Source organism: Vicugna pacos, chromosome 11 (genome assembly GCF_048564905.1).
Source record: "Vicugna pacos chromosome 11, VicPac4, whole genome shotgun sequence".
Lineage (NCBI taxonomy): Eukaryota > Metazoa > Chordata > Mammalia > Artiodactyla > Camelidae > Vicugna > Vicugna pacos.
In genome coordinates this window covers 17,797,118-17,817,297 of record NC_132997.1, presented here as the reverse complement: position 1 = coordinate 17,817,297, position 20,180 = coordinate 17,797,118, and the positions used below count along the sequence as shown (strand labels likewise).

Sequence of the window (20,180 nt, the reverse complement as noted above, 5' to 3'; positions counted from 1 at the left end):
TGCGCGCCCAGCGAGGGCCGCCCGGGAAGCGCCGCGAGTAACGCCCCGGCCAAGCGGCCAGGCCCTACCCGGGACCCCCTGCTGCGGTCCGGCCAGGGTCGGTGTCGCAGGTCGGGGCGGGTGCAACGGCCGCATTAGGCGAGACCAAGCGGGAAGCCGGGCGGGCGCGGCTGGCACGCGGGACGCGGACACTCACCACACCACGCGGTAGGAGCCCTCGCGGATGAGGTTGCTGGAGCGCGGCCCCACTTGGACCACCACCCGCGGACCATTTCGGGGCCGCGCCGCCGCCGCCGCCGCCGCGCTGGGCTGAACGGTCAGCGGCCGCGGTTCAGCCCACGCCGCGCCTCCCGGAGGGACCGCGCCACTGCCGCCGCCTCAGCAGCCGCCTCGGAAGAGCTGCGGGACGTCGGAACCACCGGCTGCTAAGACCAACTGCCAACTGCCGCTTGCCTGCCTGAACAACCGGCGGGCCGGTAGGCAGAGGGAGGGGCGCAGCTAAGGAGGGGCTCTGGGGCGGGGCCGGGCAGCGAGCACGCGGATTGGCTCCTGTGGTCTGGGGGCGGGGCTGCGCCTCAGGATGGAGACACGTATGTGAACTCCTGTCCACACAATTTGTATTCTTTTTTTCTCTAGTACCAATAATTTTGCTGTGAACATTTGAGTATCAGTTTTTTTTGGGATCTATGTTTTCATTTCTCACAGCTGCATACCTGAGATTGTCATGACTGGGTTATAAGGAAACTCAATGTTTGGCCTTTTTAGAAACTCCAGACTGTTTCCAAAGTGGCTACAACGTTTTACATATTTCCACTAGTAGACTATGCGGGTTCTAATTTAGCTCTACAATATAGGCAACACCTGTTATTGTCTGTCTTTTTGATGATAGTCATCCTCATGGTTCTGAAGTGGCATGTCCTTGTGGTTTTGGATTCCACTTCCCTAATATTGAGCTTCTTTCATATGCTTGTTGGCCATTTGTATATCTTCTTTGGAGAAATATGTATTAGCAATTATGTATTCTAGATAAAAGGCTCTTTTCAGAAATATAATTTGTAAAAAATAGTCTCTCATTCTGTGGCTTGTCCCTTACTTTCTTGAGAATGTCCTGCCCCAGGGCCTGGCATTAGCTCTTCCCTCTGCGTTGAATTCTCCCTGGACACATACGTGTTGGTCTCACTCCTTCCTTCAGGTCTTGGCTCAAATGCCTGCTTGTCGGTAAGATCTCCCCGGATCCCTTGCAGTTATCACCCAGTAAGAACAGTGATGACAGCCCCATGCATCACTATCCGTCCCACCTCCCTGCCTCATTTCCCTTCAAGCTTTTATTATCATTTCCATGTAAAGTAGCCTTTTGTGAATTGTCTAATTCTTAACTAAGTTGAAAATTTCATAAAGGATTTTTTAACCAATTTGCTACTGCTGTATCCCAAATGTAATTCACTTTTTGTAATGCACTATGAATGCAAATGGAAGAATGAATGAATTGCATGAGAAACAGTAATATATTTCACTTTATTGTAATAAACCTATGACTTTTTCCAAATCTGCATGTGAATGTATATGCCAGCATAGTTCAGTCATTCTTTAGTCAGATGATATAAAACTAATTTCTTCATTTTTCTTGGAAAGTAACCTTTGGCTTTGGAAGATTTAATAGAAAATAATAGAGGAAAAGCTAAAATAATTAACTACTTAATAAAGACTTAAATGTGGCTACCAGTGGTGCAACTTGAGCTGATTGAAGCTTGAGGATGGGTAGTTCCTGGGAAGGGTCATCATCTGCCACTGTGTCTCCCCTCTGAGTGTGAGGGAGTTTGCATGTCCATGGATGCATGTGTGACCAGTCTGGGAGGTCACAGGTCTGGAAGGCTTGTCAGTACCAGCTTCTGCTCTTTCTTGGCCTGACCTTGTGTACATTGACAATCAGGTTCAGTCCTTGGGAGTTTTCTGGGAGTGTCTGTCTTTCCCTGGGACACAACTAAATAATTACAGCCTAATGTGGTAAGTGCTAGGCTAGGGTTCTATGGAAAGAACAGGATAGTTGCTGTAGAGGCCACAATTTCTTTATTTTGGGGGACCTGGGGTAATCTTTATGGCGAGGCAATATTTGGGGCTGTTCTTAAATGTTCTTATAAACTTAAGAGAAGAGATGAGAGACTTTCACAGTACATGGAGCCGTTTGATCAAAGGCATAGATGTGGAAAGCTGTAATGTATTTGGGATGAGGACTTCTGAATTGGAGGAAGGTAATACAAAGCAGAATTGGAATGGGATTTGGATAGGGGTTGACACTTGCAGAGATGGATGTGGTAATAGCATTCTGGAGTGGCAGTGAGATTGGAGAAGGAGAAATCTGCTTCTGAGACTTTTTTCGGGGCTGACCTAGATAGGAAGTGTTGCCTAACTGGATGTGGAGGGGAGAGACTGGAAGAAGACTTCTTGCTTGGGTGTTTGGACCAGATTGGCATAAGCCAAGGTTGGATATTCAGAGGATGGACACTGGGGACATAAAGGAACAGAGGATCAATTGGTCACATTGATTTCTTTTCTTTCAAGTTTTTATTTTGAAATAATTATAGCATAACTAGTACACTGAGATCCTATGTAGCCTTCACCCAGTTTTCCTGAATGATAACACTAACAAAAGTGTTAAAATCTGGAAATTGACATTGGTATGATCCAGAGAACTTTTTGTGATTTTGCCAGTTTCCCGTACACCCGTGTATGTGTGTGTGCATGTATGCCTGTATGTATCTGTGCAGTTTTATTAAATGTTGATTTGTGTAACCATCACTATAGTCAAGATATAGAATTGTTCCACCTCTGCAAAATCTCTCACACTCTTTCCCTTTTCCTTTTCCTGACCCCTTGCAGTCACGAATGTGTTTTCCATCTCTGTAATTCTTGTCATTTTTGAGAGTGTTAAATAAATGGAGTCATACAGTATGTAACCTTTTGATATTGGCTTTTTATCACTCAGTACAATTAATTCCCTTGAGATCTATCCAATTGTTGAGTGTAACAAAAGTTCATTTCTTTCCATTGTTGAGTAGTAGTATTCTGTGGTATGAATGCACCAAAATTTCTTTCATACATTGAGGGACTTTTCAGTTGTGTTGAAGTTTTGCCTATTACAAATAAAACTGTTATGAATATTCATATATATTAACTTTTGTGTGTGGATAGGTTTTCATAACTTTGTGAAAAGTGACCAGCATTGCATCTGCTGTGTTGCATATTAAATGTATATTTAGGATGTATTTTTAAGAAGCTGCCAAACTATTTTCCATAATGGCTGTACAATTTTAACATTCTCAGAAGCAATATATGAGATAACTAATTTTGCCACATCCTTGGTATTGCCACCAATTTAAACAATTTTAGCTGTTCTAATAGATAACTATAGACTAATATCTCATTGTGATTTTAATTTGCAGTTTCCTAATGGCAAATGATCATCTTTTCATGTGTTTGTCTTCTGTGTATTCACTTTGATAAAAAAGATCTATGTCTTTTGCCCATGTTCTAGTTGTATTGCAGTGCTCAGCATCACCACTCTGTGCCACATCATTCTGCCTTGTTGCTGCTGAGGGGGAGGAAGCGACTAATGGCCCCCCAGACCCTGCAGGATGGAGGTTGGGGGAGGCAGATTGCTGAGTAGCACTCCTCCCACTAACCACACCTACCTCAGAGCTGCCAGGTCAGGCTGCATGTCCAGTTTTGCACGTGGCCACATTGATTCCACAAGGGGTTAGTTTTTTTGTTTTTGTTTTTTAGCTGGAGTAGGGCCAGTATTAAGAACAAGGTTTTTTTTCTGCCAGATCTCCTTTCCCTGCCCCTGGGTTAGAGGTGGAGAGACGCTTTATTTACAACCCTTATATTCTGATGGTTCCAGGTCTAGGCTTCTCCAGCACCTCATCAGGGGTGAAGGGGGAAAGAAAACCCAGGAGCTTCACCACTCATCACATTATCAGCTTCCTGGCCAAGTCAGCCTTCCCTCCATTTTTCATAGCTTTCCAGTTTGTTTGTGATCTTAGTGCCAGGATTTTTAGTGACAAGAGGGACTGGCAGCAATGGAGTGACTTCATCTTGGCCCCATGTTGGTTTTTAAGGACCTGGGCCACTTCAGGAAATGGTCTAGACTCAGTAGAGCTTTGTGAAGAGACCTAAGCATAGGGCCATTGACACCAGGAGATGATGGATGAGGGCTTGGGAGCCACTCCAACTTTGTCTGAACCTTGGCACCTGTGCTTACTGGTTGGGACTTAAGACTCTGCTTTCTCATCGTACAAATGGGGGTGATGCTGTTGCTGCTAATAATGCCTGTGTCTGTGACATTAAACATTTAGAGCAATTTGCAGGATACCTAATCGTTACTAAGGGCCCAGTAAAACTGAGCTCTTGCTTTATCTGTAGTTGAGATTCTTGGCTCTAAGAAGATCATTTTTGGGCTTAGTGAGAGTGATCTAAATGAGAACAAAAGCCAGATTACAGGGATTCAAAAACCAAGCAAAAGATGAGAAAAGAAGTCAGTGTACCTTCAAGATATTTTGCTGCACAAGTAGAGAGAGGGTTGTGCAGGGATTCAGGGAAGTGCCTGGTGGAGAAAGGAGTGTGAAGTTTAGATAGGAAAGAATAAAGGACTGAAGAGGGAGAAATAAACAGGTAAATTACAGAAAGAGCCAGGTTGCTGCTGATGCTGCATTTAATACCCGGTATAAAGAAAAGAAAACTTCCATGAGACCAGGCACACTCTCCCCTGAACCCCATCCAGCAAAGAACCCAGTTCCTGGCTGTCATCACTGATGTCACCAAGTATGTGAACCTTTACCACTTCCAAATCAGACACCCACTAGAGCTATAGACCACCAATTCAGCTCCTGGTAGTCACTGTTTCTGTTGCAGAAAGGAGAGAAACAGAGGGAGAGACTGAATGAGGAGCTGGGACATCAGGAATTTTTATATAATAAACTCCAGTCATTCTTTATTATTCCATCAGACATTTCTTAAGCATCTGCTTTATTTCAGGCATGTGCTCTGGTTATGATGATAACAAAATAGACATTATCCTTGTGCTTATGGAGCTTTCCTTTGAATGTGGGAGTCAAGCCTTACATATTCATGCACAGTTGTGACACGTGCTGTGAGGGGAGGGAGTTTGTACAGTGGGGTTATATTACCAGGGGGATTCTGCATAGATGTAGAAGGTAAGAAAGGCCTTCTCAAGGTAGAGAGATTGGAGCTGAAATGAGGTAGTGGGTACTGTGGAAGCTGAGAAGCATGCGGAATGTTCTAGACACAGGACACAGCATTTATGAAAGAGAAATGGGAAATGTTTGTGGAACTGAATGAAAGCCACCAAGAACAATGTATTCAGCAAGTAGAAGCAAGACCTGAGATGGGAGGTGGAAGAAGGTGAGCCATGCAGACATCATAGGCACCCAAGGTCTAGGGTGTTATTCTACGAATGCTGGTTAGCTGTTACAGAGTCATAAGTAGATTGACATAGAGTACACGTTCTGGTCCACGTCTTTAAGAAATAACACTGTGTGCCCTGTAGGACTTATATTAGAGAGAGCCACGGATGGCTATGAGGAGACTAAGCCCAGTATCAAAGAGGCAAATTGAGAGAGGAGGTAGTTTGGACAAGGGTTACGGCCATGGAAATGGAGGGAAGTAAGTGAACTGGACATTAGTGATGCATCAGATGCGGAGGCAAAGTAGAGAGAGATGTTCAGATGACTCTCAGCTTTGTGGCTGGGTGACTAGTTTCCAGTTTCCAGTAATCAGGATCACTGAATATTTGGGGGAAGAAAACATGAGTTTATTTTTAGACTTTTATTTGATCCAAGATGCTTCTTGGAAATGTTGAAAAAGTAGTTGCCTGTGTGAATATGAAGGGAAAACAAAGGCTTACAATGGAAACAAGGGCTTCAGCCTGGGCAGTGAAGACTGAGGAGGACTGCAGAGGGGTGGGAGGAAATCCAGGACAGAGGGTATAGTACTGACATCAAAGGGAAAACTATTAGGAGGCAAGCCTAAGAGTGAGAGGCGTGGTGGTGTGTGAGGAGAGAGGCAAAGATTTAAAGATTAAATTTAGAATAGAAATAGTATGAACATTGTAGAAACTGAATGAAGAAACTGGTAAAAGTCTGGCCTGGCTCAGTCTTTTCATCAGTATCCCTTAGAGCACTGGGTCCTTGGGAGTGTTACTGTCATGTTCTCTCTCTGTCTCTGTCTCTCTGTCTTTCCCTTTTTCTCTCTCTCACGCACAATCATGTTTCATGATGGAGTAAGTATGCAGATCACTCTTAAGATGAAACAGTTTGTCAACAACATAACTTCTAAGAGTATTTGTCTAGGATTGTGAGTCTCAAGGTGGATGGCCCATTTAACAATTCCTACAACTCTCAGGGATCCAAGTCCGCGTTCTCTGGAACAGCACTGGAGAGGCACTTGCTGGGTGTCATTAACAGACTCGGCCACAGAACTGTGCATCAGTCCCTCTCAACATCCTCCTTACCCTCTCAACCCCTGCTCCCCAACCCTCTTTCTTGGAAAGTTACAGTTTTTCTCAGGTGTTGAAATAGCAGGGTTCAGTGTCAGGGTGTTGTGGGTTTAGGGCAGTGGAGGTCAAAATATTTGGTGAAACCAGAGATGACAGCCTGGAATCTGGATCCATTCCAGCCAGTGGTTGGGTGAATAGCGTGTCTGGGTGTTGGGTGGGATGAATCTTTGGTAACCAGTGAAAGCCTCCGACTTAGCAGCAGGGAACTAGTTCATTTACAGGCAAACAGGAAACCCTCAGAAAAGGATATTCTGGAAGAAATGTTCTGCAGATAATCAGGGTGGGGGTGGGAAGGGGTGAACAGTAAAAGAAAGGAAGTAACTGAAAGATAACCCCTGTCCTGGAGACTGAAATTATTTAATCTTAGAAGGTATGCGAGTGAGATTTGGAGAGGGAAAGTTTATTTAAATGTTTAGAACTTGGAAATTCCTTTATGTTGGTAATTGATGTGTTAGTGTGTAGCTACTTTGCACATAGCTTTGGCCATAAGGGAAAATGAACCTATTTCAATAAGTAACTCTCATCACCACTGATATGACAGTGAGATCACCAACATTCTCTTCATAGAGGGTTATATACAGTTTTAAAAAGCCGAGGAAGAAGATCACTATAGAAGGTTGGAGCAAATAAGAGTGGTATTATGAGTAACTGGGTATTATGTGAGGTGGGATTTTGCTGCAGTCAGAAGCCCAGCATTTATCTTGTTATCTCCAGTGCCTAGTGTAATGCCTGGTAAACAGTCAGCTTTTGATTGAATGGGTGGATGAATAAATAATCCCTCAAATTCATTTTTTTAAAAGAAGAAACAGAGAAGAACATGAAACTGTATTAACTTTGGAGGTCAAACAAAGCCAAAATTATCCAGATGACCTCTAAGTTCTGGTATGAATTTGTAGCACTAGTTTGACATAGTTGATTGTTGCTGATAAGATTGAGAAATTGGGGGTTTTAACAGGTAGAAAATAAGTGACTTTTGCTTGATCCCACATGACTTGCAAGGAGAAAGCCAAGATGTCAGGCAAGAAGAAACAGTTGGTCTTGCTGTAGCAATGAATAGCAGAATATTGCAGATTTGATTAACATTAAGCTGTAGTTCTATTTTGTAACTTCCTACACATATGTATTCCTGCATAAGAGATGAATGATATGCACACGAGAGCGTTGTGTTGAATGAATGTATAGATGAGTGAATTCACATGCACCTTTGCTGGACGCAGCCTTCTTATTTCTTAATCTATTCGTATCCTAGTGTTTGACATGACCAGTTCTGTCTCAAGCATGAATAGGTATCTATTTAAGATTCAAATTACCTTCATAAGGACCCTCATTTTACTCTAGGATGATGGTAAACAGTTGGCATAATCTGTATATCATTATGTCCTCTATATTTCTTATTCTGATTGTCTTGTGATTAACTTCCTCGTTTTACCTCTTTCTTCTCCCAGGACATGGAGGCCTTCTTTCTCTCTATTCAATTACTGATTTAATTTTTCCATGTTTAAAGAAAAATTGCTGAATTCTAACTGCATACAGTCATCCCTCGGTCTGCAGGGGATTGCTACCTAAATCCCCAGATGCTCAATCCCTTAAATAAAATTGTTCATAGTTTGCATATAATCCACATAAACCCTGCTGTATACTTGAAATCACGTCTTGATTACTTATAATTTCTAATACAACATAAATGCTATGTAAGTTGTTACTGGAGCACAGCAAATTCAAGTTTGCTTTTTGGAACTTTGTGGAATTTTACACTCAGTATTTTGGATCTGTGTTTGGTTGAATCCACAAATGCAGACCCCGTGGATACATAGGGCTGACTGTACCATGAACCATACTGGTCACTAGGACCACAGAGATACACAGGACATAGCCCTTCTCTCCAATAAGCTCCAGTCAGTAGAAGAAGCAGACATACATGTGTAGCACCAGTAAGACATTGTAGTAAGCACAGAACAAAAAATATAAGGTTCTGTGTTATTGTGGACAGAGACTTGTTATAATGAGGATCAAGGTGGGCAAGGCAGGCTTTTTAGTGGAGGTTATGCTGCAGCCAAACCATCTCCTTTACCTCTCTGTCTCTTTTGTTGCATTCCATTCCAAAAGCCAAATGGATGAAACCCTCAGAAGATAATTTTGATCTGTCATCAAATTTTCTTTCCCTGCTGAAAGAAGCTTCCTTTGAGGAGCTAGTCTTTGCTAGGTAATCCCATTAACAGAAAAGCCTGCATTTCAAATCAATCAGTGAATACAAAACACAAAATAGCTTTGTTAGAAATCTCTCAGGTTCTATCATTTACAGCAGTTTATGGCTGAACTGCCTTTATCTTTAAGCAACAAAAAATGTTGAAGGTATTTTAATTTCTGAGGACTAGACTCAAACCCAAGATATGGTGATCAACTCAGACTTCTTAATGCAGTTAGAAAATGTAGGATTTTGACTGTTTTGAAACATCTTTGTGAATTACAGAGATAAGATTGAAAATAAAAATCATCTTAATTCTCTGTTAAGAATAAATTTTGTGTTTTTTGAAACCTATAAAATATTCTGGCTTTTGTTAAAATACAGAGGATCCTCTCCTATAAAGAACCAAACTTAGAGCAACCGATTTTTAGCTTAGGTTTTAAAGGGTGAAAGAGGAAAGTTAGAAAGACAAGAAGCCTAGAGCCAGTTTTGTGTCAAAAAAAATTTGAAAGAATCAAAATCTTTTATTTTTGCTCCATGACTTAATAATTAAATTGTACTTTTCTTTCTCCAAAACAAAGTCAGAAACGATGATTGCAATAGTTAAATAAGTAATTTTTTCTTTAAAAATGTTATAACACCTTTAGGATCAAATTACTTTCAAAATTAACTTGATTTCTTTCTGAATGAGAAATACCACTTGAAAATGAAAATCTTGCATCCTAGAGAGCATTATAAACAAGAGAGCAAAACTGTAGTGTTTTAAAGCATTCTGGAATAAATAACAATTTTTTTTATTTGGGCACATCACTAATAGACAATAACATTTGGAAGATTTGGAGGTGATCTGGTTTACATTAAACATATTTAAACACTTTTAAGTGCATCATGAATTAAGTCAAGCTTTACCTCAAACAGATGCTAAAAATATAAAAATTTACAGAGTTTTCCTGTATTTAAGATCATGATTATCTAACAACCACTTGGCTTTTGTTTTTCCACAGAGCACAACGAGATGAACTGGAAAAAATGTAGAAGAGTGGTCGGTCTGCGAAAGACATGTAAAATGCCAAGTCTCTGGACAAACCTGAGTGGTGAGCACATCATAGGAGTCTGTAGATTGCATCCAGGCTATGCGTGGGTGCTTTCCATTCGGAAAATGCAGTATCTTCTGTGCACACATGTCACAAATGTGAGGATAAATGTGTTTTGTACATTGTGTTTTACCTCTTAACTTGGTTTCATCGGGCTTCTATGAAATGCCACACACTGTGCTTTCCCAAAATTGGGGAAGACATCATCCTCGCTTAGAACACCAACAGCATGTAATTTTTGTGATTTTTTATGGTTATATTTGTTCAAATGCTGTTTATTTGTATGATACAGATTTTCATAGGAACTTCCACTTTGTCAACCTGATAAATCACATTTCTTCAAAAAAAAAAAACTTTCTTCTAAACATATGCTAGCTTTTGAATAGTTTTTAACAACTGATTTTTGGATTGAAACAAATAGTTTTTGTAAATGTTACTCATAAAAATGGATCTGAAATAGAGTGTGAGAATCATAACTGTATATGAATAAGGGATTTTTTTTGTATTGGTAAATATATCTTATTCAATCCTCTGATAAGCTAAATTTCATTATTTTAAATAATTAAGAAGTAATCTGATTAAAAAGTAATGAAGCAAGAAACAAGATTTTTTATAATTAAGCTATGCAAAATCTTCCTGATTTCATTCGTTCTCTGTAAAACACATGTAACTATAGTTATATAGTTATATATGTATATAGTTAGTACTATTTGTATACCCACGTGGATGGAGCTGTTACTCCAATCACTCAGAATTAATTTTTGCTCAGCATACCTATCAGCAGTCATTTACTACATGTTTTGTTAATTGATTCAGGTATTGCTAATCAGTTCACTGATTTACAAGTTAGGAAAGACAAAGTCAAGTTGCTTAAATCATTTTACAAACAATCCTGTTTCTTAAAAATGTATCACTTTTATTATCATAGCTGTACATATACTGTATACAGATATGTTAGTAGTATAGAATCTATTACTATATGGGTAATCTAATAGATATATTATCATGTCATGTCAAAGATGATTATAAAGCGATGTTGCTCTTTTTATCAATGGGGGGAAAAAGTCCTGGCTGAATATTGTAGAAAACAAAGCTTGTATTACAGAGTGCATTTTAAAAATATGTATTAGGTTTCACATCCAGATTTTGAGCAGTGAAAAAGAATAAAAATTAATGTCTCTAAAAGTGCCAGAAAGAAGATGAACATCTTCTTTGTTAGATTTGAAACAATTTCACATTTTTTCTTAAGAACTACACACATTTTGCATTATATATAGCTGCCTGTATGTTAATTCCTATATCTCAATTGCTAATGTGATTTATAATATGTATTTGCTTATTTTCTAACATTTTTTATTGATTTATAATCAATTTACATTGCATCAAATTCCAGTGTAGAATCCAGTTTTTCAATTATACATGAACATATATATATTCATTGTCACTTTTTTTTCTCTTGAGCTACCATAAGATCTTGCATATATTCCCCTGTGATATACAGTATAATCATGTTTGTCTAGTCTACAATTTTGAAATCCCATCTATCCCTTCCCACCCTCTGCCCCCTTGGCAACCACAAGTTTGTATTCTATGTCTATGAGTCTATTTCTGTTTTGTATTTATGCTTTCTTTGTTTGATTCTTTGCTTGTTTGTTTGTTTTAGATTCCACAAATAAGCAATCTCGTATGGTATTTTTCTTTCTCTTTCTGGCTTCTTCACTTAGAATGACATTCTCCAGGAGTATCCACATTGCTGCAAATGGTGTTATGTTGTTTGTTTTTATGGCTGAGTAGTATTCCATTGTATAAATATACCACTTCTTCTTTATCCAGTCATCCGTTGATGGACATTTAGGCTATCTCCATGTCTTGGCTATTGTAAATAGTGCTGCTATGAACATTGGGGTGCAGTTGTCATCTTGAAGTAGGGTTCCTTCTGGATACATGCCCAGGAGTGGGATTCCTGGGTCATATGGTAAGTCTATTCCGAGTCTTTTGAGGAATTTCCATACTGTTTTTCACAGTGGCTGTACCAAAGTGCATTCCCACCATCAGTGTAGGAGGGTTCCCCTTTCTCCACAGCCTCTCCAGCATTTGTCATTTGTTGATTTTTGAATGATGGCCATTCTGACAGGTGTGAGGTGTTACCTCATTGTAGTTTTGATTTGCATTTCTCTGATAATTAGTGATATTGAGCATTTTTCCATGTGCCTATTGATCATTTGTATTTCTTCCTTGGAGAATTGCTTGTTTAGGTCTTTTGCCCATTTTTGTATATGCATTTTTTAAAAGCTCCAGCTTACTTGAAATAATAATTAACTTTTAAATTTTCTTCATGTACATACTAACAAGCCTCAGTCAGACTCACTGTTGGAGTGGTACCTGTTGGTCCAGCTGTGCAGAAATGCTGGAGAGAGTTTGCCTTTTCAGTTTAGATGGTAGTTATACTTTTAATAATAAAACATAAAAAATAATGAGCTAATTTCTGATCGAGGAGGGTGAAAACAGGAAAGTGGACACAGTTGAGACTCCACCCTGAAACAGCTGTGCTTCCACTTGGAGATTAGGTTGGAACAGAGGGGAACACAAGGTCTTCTGTGCTATTAAGCTAAAGTAACATGAAACACAGAATTTCACCCTTCATTCTAAATATTCTCATCTAAATATGTGGATTTACTGGAATTAATTTTATTTGACACTGTATATGTAATAATTTGCAAAATCTATTTCTACTTACTTTGGTCTTTCTGCCTAGGAAAATAGCAGAAGCCTTTTGTCGTATATTGTTTCCTATTATCTGCACAATTTTGATGAGGTCAGACGGTTTTACATAGAGTCGTGTTGTTCTTCACTGGTGAGCGATTTGACAGTGTGTGTCATTGTTTTGTCACTGCTGCCATTGTATTCTTCTCAATTATTTGAACATCCTGTTCTTCTCGCTGATTAGGACACTGGAAAGGAACAGTGTGTGTTTCCACTGCCTGAACACCAGGACCACCTTCAGACCTCACAGATGAAGTTTGAAGATTTTCCAAAAGACCTCAGAAAACTAAAGAAAGACATGAGAGGTAATGTACAGTCTTAAAGAAACTCATGATTGTTATTTATGCTTTTTCAGTGCGAGGACAGACTTCTGTCACATCATTGTTAAAAGATAAATAATCCCCCCACTCTGCCCTTGGTGCACCTGCCCAGGATCTTGTGGCTTGTGAACTTTCCTGGAAAGAAAATATTTTCTTTCACATATTTGATCAAAAAACACATGCATGTGTAATGCTTTATTGTTAGTTGAGAAGTGCTATATCAAACCATTTTGAAGAGAGTTTGAAATTCTTTGAATTTGTAAATTCAAAGTAATATATAAAAGCAAATTATTTATGATTTTTTTGTGTGTGAAAAAAATCTGTTTCATCCCCTCCCCCCTTTTGATGAAGTACAGTTGGCTTACACTATTTTATTAGTTTCAGGTGCACAACTTAGTGATTCAGTTTTTTCACATCTGACAGACCGTACAAAGTTATTACAGTGTTACTGGCTATATTCCCTATGCTGCGCCTTACATCCCTGTGACTTACTTATTTTATAACTGGCAGTTTGTACCTCCTAATTTCCTTCATTTTTTTTACTCATCCCTTTAATGTTCTTATCATGAGACTTCTTGTTATGGAGTTGAGACACCTCATCTACCTATTTAATCCTCTTTCTAACTATTTAAGTACAGGAAGGAAGTGAGTAAGTTTATGTGAGATTTTCATTTCATGTCTCACTTGATAAGAAGAGGCTTGGTTACTGCTGCCCAGAAACAAAAAAAAATGATAAAAAATTTTAAGAGAGTCAGTATCAGTGCTGAAGTGTTTATTCAAAGATATTGATCTATACTCAAATTTACAGAGTTGTTATATTCCAGTTAGAGATGTTTTTATATGGATTTAAATCAAAATAGTAACATTATATAGTCTGCTTGTAGTTTGTAAACACTCAGCATTTATTATAGGCCTGATGCAGTATAGGTATTTGCTAGGTGCTGTGGGTACCCAAGGATGCAGCCATAGCTGTCCAGGGAGGGTGAAGACTTGTCATCAAGATGCTCCACCTTAGAGCCTCTAATATGAGTGCTCATTGAGCCCTAGAATGATTGCCTTGTTTTTTAAAAAAATAACAATTAAAACTACATTATGTTTATGTAATGCTATGTTACTATGCATTTAAGTATGATTTCTTACAGCAATACAAAACCCAAACCATTCATGTATAATATTTATCATATCTCAAAATTTTGCCAGTTATCTTGAGTTGCTTATGAAATTCCTCTCTCTCTCCCTCTCTCTCTGTTCCCCAACCCCTGCTTCAGACGTAGTGCTGGACATTTCTGGGGTATCTGGAAAATGTCTAACACTTAATCAATTCAGCCTTGCAAAGCAGGATTTTATTGACAAATGATTTTCTAAACAAGTGTCATGGTGAGCTCATTAACAGGGGATTTATGTTTACTTTGGTTGGTGCTGCACTTTGGAATGTTACCTCATTTACTTTCCATATCTACATGCTTTCTTGCTATAGTTACATAAGGTCATGAAAATGCTCACATTTCTAACTCACAAGAATCAGAGCTAAAGGAGGAGGACTAACAGCCACTGGGGAAAGGATGTGGAAAGGACGAGTAGGCAGCACCGATGAGAACTACTTCCTCCTGCATGTCTGTCTTCTCGAGCAATGATCGCTTATTGAAGGAGCATCTTAGCAATTTCTGAGCACCTCAGAGGGTTAAGAAGGTGATGATCTTAGCCCCAAGGGTTTATACTTTATATTGGGATAAGAAGAACTTTTCTGAATGGTCCGTTCCCTCAACTAGCACCTGTTACATGTACCCAGCACCACATTTCTCAAGTTTGTCCATAGGCTGTTACAATTTGGTGCCCTAGAAATGGGGGATTTCATGGCTAAATGAGTATGAGAACTGCTGGGCTAAGATAAGCTTGAAGGCATTTCCAGGGCCCTCTGGACAAAGGGCGGCAGCAGTTCCCAGCCCACTTGACCATAGGGCACTTTTCCCAGTGTGTCTGGTAGGTGCTGTAGTCGGAGGAACTCACTTCAAGAAATGCAGGCCTGCTGCCCTGTGAGTAACAGAAGCATGGTGTGTGCCTCAGAGGGGCTTACAGTAAAGGTGGGGAAATGAAACTAGGTCATGATATAGTCTCATTACATGTTACTGTTCTTGTAAACTGAGATCAGCTTGAATGGCTGTTGACAAGGCTGTCAAACTCTGAGCGATCTTTTAAAAACTGACAAAATTCAGAACAAATTAGGCCTTTTATTTTTTGCTTTTCCAAATTTTTTTCATAAAAATAAGATGTTTTGTGACACAAGTAAGGAAATCTTGTGATCTGGAATTTAAATTCTATTTCTAGGAAGGATCTAGCATGAAGGCAGCATTCCATATCAACAAGGTGTAGAATAAAACTGCCTCGTGTCCCTTTATGGAATGAGATGGGTATAAATATACATTGATTTGACTAAATAGGAGTCAAATAGGAGGTTATTTTGGATACAATTACTTTAAATTAATATCTACCTTGATAAATGTACCCTAATAATGATCCCTTTTGAGTGATCAATTTAGGTAATTCATTTCAGAAGATTCAAATAGCCTGTACACTTTTGTTTTTCAGAAGCAACATTTTTAAAGAAGACTTAGAAAATTAGATGATATATGTAGAGAACTTATCCCAATAGTTTCCATATAATAAATATCTCAAAAACATTGGCTATTTATAATAAGGAAAATAGAATAAAGAGTGTAATTAGTTTGATAAAGACAGATAAGCTGTCAGCCCCAAGTCACCCATCTTCTGGCTCTGTCACTATTTTTGCTTCCAGTCTTAATTTTTATTTCTAAGGAAAGATCGAGAAATAATGTGTCATGGCTCAGACATTTTAATAAGACAACTGAATCTCATTTTAGCACTTTATATGAGCATCCGCTGTGTTTGGTATGTATATTGTTGCCACGCTATCTCCAGCTCCCCTGGGAGCTCCCTGGCTTTCCGAGCTCAGTGACATGTAGTTGGTTTACCAGCCTAGTCATCTTGTGCCTCTTCCGACTGTGAGTAGCTCTTCTTGATGCCGTCATGCCCCATGATGCCTTCTGTTCCCGTTCCTTTCTTGGGTAGAAATCATTCCACTTGCCACATGACTTAACATGAACAGAGCATTGAGTAATTAAGTTACTAGAACTGGACATAAATGTTCTCATGCACATTCTTTCCTGTATCCTCTGCCCTCCCCCACCTTCAGTATCTGACTTGAAAATATTTAAAATTCATTACCTATATCTTCAAGTTGAATAATGTCTTTGTACAGACATACACAGGAAAAATCAGCCCATAGACTTATTTGTATTGATTTGTACTTGTTTGGAACACTTACATTTATAATTGTAGATTTCTGATTTTATTTATTTTTGTTTGAGAAAAGATAAAATGATGTTATAAACTTAATTCCAATACAACCAGTAGCTTTTTTTGAAATAACTTTTTTATGAGTAGCTTGAATTGAGTCCCCCAAGCGGAGGAGGGGGGCTTGGAGGGAGCCCTCCCGGAGTCCAAGGTCCCAAATGCCTGCTCAGGGCCAGCCTGACAATTCATATATATTGGATATTTTATCTCTAGTTTCCTACATACCAAGGTAATAAAAACAACTTACTGGCCTTATTTTTAAGAGGTGAAAATTCAACAGTATATTTTTATATAAATTCAATATATTTAAATTAGTATTTAATATATTTAAATTATTGTTTAAATAGATTAAATTTATATGAATATATAAATACATTTACATTATATGTTTAAATTAGCATATATTAGTATACACTATATATGTATTAGTTTTATATATTTTACCATAGCTTTATATATGTGTGTGTATACAGAGTAAATTACCTGAGGGCGAGAAGGCCTTCTATACCCAGGGCTTTACATCTTGGGACATTTGCCAAAGCCTTAGACAGAAACAGAATGGGGACAGCACACCAATGTCTACTTGTCATCCTCTGAATAAACTTTAACAGGAAACTACCTAAAGGAAAAAGTTTTAAGGAATCACTGTTGCCAAGAAGCACATGAAAGGATGCTCAACACCATCAGACATCATGCAGGGAAATGGAAATCAAACCCGTAACGATGTAACTGCACAGCCACTAGGACAGCTCTAATCCAAAGAACAGACAGTAACCACTGTTCACAAGGACGTGGAGAAACTAAACTCATCTACTGCCGGTGGGAATGCGAAACGGGGCAGCTACTGTGGAAAACAGGCAGCTTCTCTAAAAACTAAACACAGAGTTACGATACGATCCAGCAATTCCACTCCTAGGTATATAACTAAGAGAAGTGAAAGATTATGTTCATATAAAAACTTGTTCAGTGAACATTCAAAGTAGTTATTCATAGTAGTTAAAAGCAGAAACAATTCAAACATCTACCAACCGATGAGTGGATAAATAGAATGTGAAGTATCTCTGCAGTGGAATATTATTCAGCTACAAAAAGGAATGAAATATGGACATGTTACAGCACTGGTGAATCTTAAACACATTATACTATGTGAAAGAAGATGGACATAAAACAAAGGGCCACATATTATGATTCCTTTTATATGAAATGTTTGGACTATACAAATACACAAATCTTTTTATATGAAAAATTTAGAATATAGACAGAAAATAAATTAGTTGACAGCAGCTGGGGACATGGAGAATGAGTTGTGACTGTTTATGGGCATAGAGTTTCCTTCTCTAGATGATGAAAATACTCTGGAATTACTGGTGATTTGGTGTACAACTTTGTAATTACACTAAAAACCATTGAATTGAACAATTTAAAAGAATAAATTTTGTGGTTTGTGAATTGTATCTTAAAAAGGCTGTTGGAAAAAGAATCAACATTATTTCAATTTCATTCCTTTTAGTAAGATAAGTATTCTTCTATATTGTAGAGATTCTGATAACCATGCAGCTATATATATATATATATATATTTTTTTTTAAGTTAAGGTAAAAGATACTTTTTTTTTTTACTGTTGGAAGCCATTCTTCTGTTGTAGATGTTAAAAAAAAAAAGCAGAAGAAAAAACAGAAACAAAAACCAAAAACAGGATAAATACCAAGGGTAACTGGCCTCTGGTATCTGCAAACAATAATATTAGATCATTCTAATAGGCTATTTCTTCCCTACCATGGATCTAATCGCTATAATTATACTATTTTGAGACAACAAAGGGGTGGTACTTTATCATGCATTCTCTGCTAATGTGTGGTATCTTAAGGACCTTGAAGCCATGTAGTTAATGAAAATCTGACTGCTTCCTCAGATCATCACTATAGAACGATTTTTAGGAAATCCTTAGGAGTGCCTAGAAGGGTATTACCTGGATTTTATATTTCCCAAAGTGCCTAGCACAACACTGGATATGCTTACGATATTCACTGGAAATTGCTGACTGAAAAAACTACAAAGTTAAAAGTGTAAGTAGACGTCTCACTTGCCCTCCCTTCTGGTGGCCTAACACCTCCCTCATGACACGAGGAATGTGGTCACAGCCAAGCTTCCATTTCACTGTTCACGTGGACCAGGGTCTACCAGGTGCCCAGCACTGCCAGAGACACCAGGCCCCCAACTTCTAAGGGGCGCTGACCACTATCCTCTCACTCACTGTGCTACAGGCAACGGGATCAGCAAACTCATCCCCAGACTGTAAACTTCCAAGCTCTAGCAAGCTACAGAACAGCTCTTCTCATTATCAACCTTGACAAAGGGTACAGGTGGGAAATAAATGCTGTGTTCTGTAGAATGGCCGCCCCATCAGATATGGAAATGTGCAAGTTAGAATGGGCCATTGGTGCTGCTCTGGAAGTGGGTGCATTAATGGATGGTTTTTAACATGGATGGATGAACAATGGAGAGGCACTGAGATACAGATGAGTACATCTGCTCGGGGACAGAACTAAGAAACAGATGTACACACATACCACATACACACACAGAGGGAGAGAGGTGATGATTAAACAAATGTGATAAAACAGTATCAGGTAGGGAAGTGAGTAAAAGGTAAATGAGCATCTTTATATTATTCTCACAACTTTTCTATGAGTTGAAATCAAAAGAAGGAGGAGAAAATAAAGTGTCAAGCATTGGTCAGCCAAAACCACTATGATTTTCAGGAGGGCGGAAACCAGGCAGGAGTGAGGGAAAGGAAGCTCTGTGAGATGCCCTTTCCAGAAGCCCAGAACGGAAGGGCTCCAAGTAGGAGAGAAAAGAAAAAGAGGAACACCTGGTATAACTAAAAGAAAGGCAGAAGGAGTAACAAACGCAAAAGGGACGACATGGCAGGAAAGAGCTGGACGTCTGTGAAGCAACGTGTACTTATGCACCAAGCGCATTAAACAGCCTGGTCCCTGTCATACTCATGTTGACTTTGTCTATGGAGCACGTATCACACTGCACAGCTGCTTGGTAACAATGAGTGTTTACCTACAATACGGAGAGCTCTCTGAAAGTGCGTCCATCAATGGTCTGACGATAAACTAAAGAAAAAAAAAAGGGAAAACAGTATTTGGTGTTGAGTTGTAACTGTAATTTTGAAAAGTCAGCCTGCCCCACCTGCACATCCTACACAGGCTACAGAAGAGCCGTTATAAGCAAAGCTCAACTGTTCTGCTGGAGGTTAGCTTATGACAGCCTTGGAGGACACCTAAATTCCACCAGAATGACAAGACACCGAACTTCCCCACCTGATAAAAACCTACAGAACAATGAGAAGACAATACACATTAAGAAGGAAGGAAGGAATCCAAAGGAGAGATACATGGTGGAAAATGTGGAAGTCTATCCTCAAAACCATCACTAGACAAAAGCAAGCTCACAGGAGAGCAAGAGGTGGGGAACGGAGGGAACGACGCCTAGTCCAGCACTGTCCACACAGTGGGACGATGAGGGAAGTTTACTCAGGCTCCCTCCAAAGGAGAGCTCAATTACTATCCCCAACTCAGTGACCGAATGACTCACAGGCACCATAATATAAAACGTGAAAGCACAACTGTGATTGTCACAATCTCTTTGCTTTGGGTGCTTTCTGACAAATGGAATTATAGACGCTAATAACACAGCTCAAAAGGCCACGTATGCTCAATACAGTGGATAACTGGAGGAGCAGCATCACTGGACAAGCAGCAAGACTTCAGAGACTCAGGACTGTGGAACAGGACCGCTGACAAGCTTCTGGCCCAGTTTTCATGCTGTTGACTTATGCTCAGAACACTGATACTGAAGAGCTG

The 20,180-nt window shown here is 39.3% G+C and overlaps 1 long non-coding RNA gene across 1 annotated transcript; it reads left to right on the top strand.

The window, feature by feature from the left end:
- Positions 1-335: 335 nt before the first annotated feature.
- Positions 336-17,200, top strand: LOC140699188 (uncharacterized). Its single transcript, XR_012077197.1, has 6 exons — positions 336-476; positions 9,761-9,850; positions 11,684-11,825; positions 12,606-12,704; positions 12,798-12,918; positions 16,917-17,200. It is a non-coding gene; the product is annotated as an uncharacterized lncRNA (long non-coding RNA).
- Positions 17,201-20,180: the final 2,980 nt, after the last annotated feature.